At 49.8% G+C, this 6,000-nt stretch overlaps 1 protein-coding gene across 1 annotated transcript in view; it reads left to right on the top strand.

Moving 5' to 3' along the window:
* Window positions 1-5,029: 5,029 nt before the first annotated feature.
* The window catches only part of LOC149331074 (uncharacterized), a 437,932-nt gene continuing 436,961 nt past the window's right edge, over window positions 5,030-6,000 (top strand). The window contains exon 1 of the mRNA XM_089560091.1: window positions 5,030-5,106. The gene's annotated coding sequence lies outside the window, so the exon portion shown is untranslated. The remainder of the gene's footprint in view (window positions 5,107-6,000) is intronic.

Raw genomic sequence — 6,000 nt, 5'->3', positions numbered from 1 at the left:
GAAGGAATGAGGGTAAGGTTCATTCCGCGCCTAATGTACCCTGCGCACCTTTTTCTTTCTTCTCGGGCAAGGACTCTGACCAATGCTGGCGTATTTTTCTGGGTGTATTTATGACGGAAGACTGACACGCTAGATCAACATTCAGACAGAAGCAGAGCGAAATCTCGTCAATAGGTTAGAGGTAGTCTTCTGACTCGTCTAAAACTGAGCCTCCAGACCTAGAGACAGGTGTCCCTACGATCGACTAAAATGCTGCCCCCAACCCCTGGCCCCTCTACCCCACTGCAATACTTTCCAAACAAGAGAACAAAATAAAATAGATTCCCGGCAGTGCCGCATTTATATGCAGGGCTCATTTGGCGATCGTCAAAGCAAAGTATGAACCCATACGCAACGTTTTAATTTTATTCCATTGAAATCTTTGATAGCCGCCGCGGTGGCTCAGTGGTTATGGTGCTCGGCTGCGGACCCGAAAGACGCGGGTTCGATCCCGGCCGCGGCGGTTGAATTTCCTTGGAGGAGAAATTCTAGAGGCCCGTGTACTGTGCGACGTCAGTGCACGTTAAAGAACCCCAGGTGGTCGAAATTTCCGGAGCCCTCCACTACGGCGTCTCTCATAGCCTTAGTCGTTTTGGGACGTTAAACCCCATAAACCAAAACCAAACCGAAATCTTTGATGGCATTCCGTCCCGCGCGTTTCGTGTCTCATTCCGCATGGCGTCTTTTCAAGCGTTTCCCTTTGCACCCCGGTAGTAGGAAAGTGCGTCTAACCCTGGATAACCTTATTTACATGTAAGCCTAAGGCCTTGCGTTGCAGCACTATGCCCGTCGACGCATATCGTTTCTTCGCACGCTGCTGCCACACGTAGCACACGTGTGGCGGGTCGCTTCTCATTCGGCTTTCATTTGATTATTTTATTTTAGTGAGGACACGTTGACCGCTGCCTCTCGTGCTTACTTCCTTTCGTGCTTTCAGTTCCTTTAACCGTCCCCTCATGCGCTGTCGCCGGAAGTAAAGTGAATTCTGGCGTAAAGGCCCTGTCATGCAGGTAGGCGTTTATTTCTTGCGACGCCCCTGATTTTAGCGACTATCTATGGAAGTTCCGTTGGTTTTCTCCTTCGTTCCTTTTTCGTTTTTCGCCTGATCCATCGCATTTGTGGATTTGTTCGCGTTTCCATATAGAGCTTGAGGTGTTGTCCATGTTGCTAAAGCGAATCTTCGAGACGAAAGAACTTGAAATTCCCACTGACTTTCCGCTGCATAGAAAGTTATTAGAATGAGTGGGGCGTTTTCTTTCTTTATATATACTGCGTGTACGTGCGTATACTGCGTAAAAATGCCTAGTTTATGATTTTATGATCTGAAAATACTATTCTTATGTTGCGACCATAAAATATACGCTAAAATTATATTCGCAATATGTTTTGCGCGACATATTTTTTTAAGAATATACGAATTTTGTATTCCTCAATAAAGCAATTATCATATTCATCTGCGCAAAGTACGGGCCAGACAGAGGAAAATGTTCGAAGTTCAGATCTTTTCCAGCACATTTTCTCTCCGTGGGCCTTACAGAGTTGAAAGAAGCGTAAGGCAAACAAAAGTTGTCCTGTATCCAGAGGGTACAGCCTACCAATCACAACGACGCCACTCTCACCGAACACCGAGTAATTATACGCCAGAAAAAAAAAACGAAACACAGGTATCCCCTCCACCTGCCATTTTCGCAAGCAATGTGCAGTAACAGCTCGCCTGTTTTGTGCGACGCACGACACAGTACGAGATTTCCGTGTTTCTGCAGAAACCCCCGAAACAGCAAAACTTTGAGGAAGAGTTTTTGATCGCGTTTTCTACAACGACGACGATGATGGACTGTCTTTTACAGATGCGCGCTGCATTTCCTTTGCTAGCTTCATAGATTTGTCGCCCTTCTACGTAAGTTTTACCTCAGCGAGTTGGCAGGGCGGTATTTATGTCCAGAAATCAGGCTTATGCATAGGGTCTCAGGTGGCACCTTTGCTTAGCGGCATCTTGCTGTCCACAACGGAAGCGGTAATCATCATTATCATCATCAGCAGCCTGACTACGCCCACTGCAAGGCAAAGGCCTCTTCCATGTCTCTCCAATTAACCCTGCCCTTCACCAGTTGCGTCCACCGTATTCCCGCAAATTTCTTAATCTCATCTGCCCACATAACTTTCTGCCGCCCCCTGCTACGCTTACCTTCTCTTGGAATCCACTCCGTTACCCTTAAGGACCAGCGGTTATCTTGCCTTCACATTACATGCCCTGCCCAAGGCCACTTCTTCGTCTTGATTTCAACTAGGATGTCATTAAGCCGCGTTCTCTTACCCACCCCTCCGGCTTCCGATATCTTAACGTTACACCATTAATTTTTTTTATTTACATGTGGTAATAAAGCCTTGTAATGGAGCAGCATTTCGTTACGTTGGTGACTATTTAATTTTCATGAACTATTAGGGCTCGAATGAGCTGGCACAATCTGTTTTATGGATTTTTAGGTCGGGAGGTCAGGGCCTGTCTTTTACGTCAGAATTTCCTAAAGACGCTCGTCTGCAGTTACTTTATTTGGGTTTATGCTTTGGTGAAGAGTGTTATGGCCAAAGCCCCTCGTCGAAGAAGCCTCTTCTTAGCTATGAGTCGGACCACTCGAGGTTGGAAGAGGACGGGTTGGCAATCGCTTGCATCACGTCAGCTCTACGGAAGTCATGGCATCACTGCGTTCAGGATGCATTCTCGGAGCAGGTTTCCAAGCTCATGGCAGCTGGGTTTCCAGTTGCCCGTCTCGCCAGCCTGTCGGAGCGCGTTCTGGCTCGGATTAGGCAAGAGAAGAAACGGTCAGAAGATGCTCAATTGCTGGCGCGGCGTCGAAAGATGGCTGCTATACCGGGCCTTCGCGCTATTTCGCACTGGCTAAAGGAAGTCGCGGCAAAGCTTAATGCAGTTCTTGTTTTTTCAACTAAGAACAAGTTGGGAGACGTTTGCGCCGCCATTAACAGCAGGCTGGAAAAAACCGGGGCAACTAGAATGCAGTGCATAATATCCCAAAAATCTAGGTTTACCACTTGCTAAAAGAAAGTGGGTTATGACATTCCGCTGCCTTATCGAAGGAACTACTACGGGCAGACAAACAGGCAGGTGTCTGAATGTGTGCCTGAATGAGCATTTTAACTCGGTGATGGGGAACACGACCTGTAATCTGGCGTTGAAGTGGCAATCTCGCGAATGTAAATCGGACGACGGCCCGTCGGTTTGCACGCCCGATTTCCACGACACTTCAGCGGTGTGTGAAAGTGACATAACTAGAGATGATAGTTGAGGCATAATATATCGCCAAGGCTAAGGACACGTGTTTGGCAAAGCCGTCGGTCAATCTTCACCGGAAGGAATTCTATATCGTTTGCTATCCACCCTTTCACTTCTTTGGGTCATGTTCGCGCGCATCTTTTTGCTAGTTTTCTTTTGCCTCCTCAATAAAATTTCAGTTAGTCCAGCCTTGGCTTGTGTCTTCCTTTTCTCCTGAGTTACGTCTTTTCAAGACGGTTTCAAGACGGTTCAGTACCAACTCGCGCAGTCGTCAGTCTTCTTTGCCATGAAGTAACATCGGAAAAGGGGTAATGGCTGTGAGCTCGACGCTTTGCCAAACGTTTAGAGCCCAGGGGGTTTGCTTCTAAGCCTCGCAGTGGGACTCCTGTAAAATTCGCCGCCGCGGTGGCTCAGTGGCTATGGTGCTCGGCTGCTGACCCGAAAGACGCGGGTTCGATCCCGGTCGCGGTGGCTAGAATTTTTTTGGAGGAGAAATTCTAGAGGCCCGTGTACTCTGCGATGTCAGTGCACGTTAAAGAACCCCAGGTGGTCGAAATTTCCGGAGCCCTCCACTACGGCGTCTCTCATAGCCCTAGTCGCTTTGGGACGTTAAACCCCATAAACCAACAAACCAACCATCCTGTAAAATTCGTAGTAGTCCTACCCATTGCAGGAGGCAGGACAAGAAGCCTTCTTACCTTCAGCAAATTTGGAGCGCTGGAGATGCATTACGAACCAGACAGTGTGCTTCAGAAGCAAACCCCCTGGGCTCCAAACTTTTGACAAAGGCTGTACTATCGGCGTCAAATGAAATGCGAAATGCGGATCGCATGGCCAAAGACCCAGTTTCCTCTATCTGCCTGTCGTCATCAGAGATAGGCGCGCTCATCCGGTTTGCGGTAGTTTTGCTGCTGTTTTCTTTCTGATGTTAATTTTCTCGCATTGTCACTGGAGCGCCGCGTTCACTCTTTCCACCGACCTCAACTCGCGCACCGCGTGGTTTCGCTGGCTGCACCGGCTGTAGCCCGTGCGTGCGAAGCGAGCGCTATTAGCTCCCTGGCCTGCAGCGCTTTAAATTTTGCTCTCGTCATCGTCGTGTTATCAGCGTCCGGTTGCGATGCGAAAAACCGATCGGTTTGCGGTCGGTGCCCAACGCGACAGTTGCGAGATCGCTTGTTTCCGATAGCGTTCCCGCCCCCACGCTCAAATACACTGGAATCAAGCATTCAGGTGTCAGCGTACTGTACGGCCCGAAAAGAGCGCGCCAGTCGTTTTTCTTCACCGTCACGGTGTGCAGCAGTGCGTCATCGCAAACGAAATAGGTCATTCAATGCCCACAGTTACGGGAATTTCCAGGCATTCCGTGGTGTGGGAGGGCTTGGAAACATGCCTCGTGGCACAGACAGCGAGTTACCGTCAAGGATCAAGACCTTCTTATTGTGGACACTGCAGCAGACGAACCCAGCATTACGGCTCGTGAGGTAACAGCATTTTTACGCTTTGTGCGAGCACGACAACCATTAGAAGTCGCCTGCACAAGGCTATCCTGCAAAGCTGTAGTGCCGTCGCTGAAGGCAGCGGTCTCAGAAGCAATTGGAAAAGCATGCTTGTGTTGCTCAAGACCATGCTTCATGGACTGCGGGAACCAGCGCTACGGGATGTGCTCTAACAAGAGAAGGTTTTCACCTCACTGGGACCAGCATCAGCGATTTTTAGCAGCGACAACACCAGGTGTGCCTCTCCTGCCATACGTGCATGTCGACTCTACCATATATGAGGTATGATTGCTTTAATCCAATGGCCATCACACTGTGACGCGGTAAGACGCCGTAGTTCTTTTCTTAATTCACGCAACCGAACGACCTTTATTTGTTCTCAGCGCAACCAGCCGCCCATGACACTCCGAGGATGGAGGTAAAATCAATGCGCTGCAGGCCAGGGTGCTGAGAGCACTCGCGTAACGCGGTCTATAGCTGTGGCCGTGAGCGAAACCGCGGTGCGTAGGTTGAGATCGATTGAAGGTACGAATGTGGAGCTCCAGTAACAAAGCGAGAAAACGAATGTCAAAGAAAACAAGCGCAGCTATCGTAAACCGGATGAGCGCGCCTATCTCTGACGAGTGCAGACGGCGTGAAATAGACCTTTGACCACGCGCTCCGTTGTTCGAATTTAATTTGACAGAGGTGCCCAGGACGCATCGCCGTTGTCTGAAATGCATCGCTGCGTCTCCACTCACGTGCCCCCTCCCCCCTCAATAGCGGGTCCATGTCCCACCGCGGCGAGGCGGGCTCGTCAGGAAGCGCCTCCTCTTGAGCTTCATCCTAGGAGGAGCCCGCAGGATGGGACAAGAAGCTGGCGCGCTTCCCGGCGTATGTCGCCAGTCTGTTGAGGCGCCGGGAAGTTGCGCTTCTTTTTGCCGGCGTGGCCATTTGCTTATCAAGCTATAGGATTGGAACACCGTCCCGAATTGTTTCTCGGACGACCGTTCCTTGTAGCGGATATGGAAACGGCGATCGAAAAATGTACCTCTGCCGGCGATACATTTTCTGCGAGCGTTCGCGCTCCCTGGACACTTCTGTCGCCGATAGAACAGACCCGATCATACTCGTCTGGAGCACTCGATCATTGCGCTGTAGAGCAAATGAAGTAAAGTTTTAACGCTGCTGCTCTGC

This window comes from Amblyomma mixtum, chromosome 9, assembly GCF_055824585.1.
Source record: "Amblyomma mixtum isolate Tamu chromosome 9, ASM5582458v1, whole genome shotgun sequence".
Classification (NCBI taxonomy): Eukaryota; Metazoa; Arthropoda; class Arachnida; order Ixodida; family Ixodidae; genus Amblyomma; species Amblyomma mixtum.
Note: the sequence above shows the minus strand (reverse complement) of the source record. Positions and strands in the feature narration are given on the sequence as shown.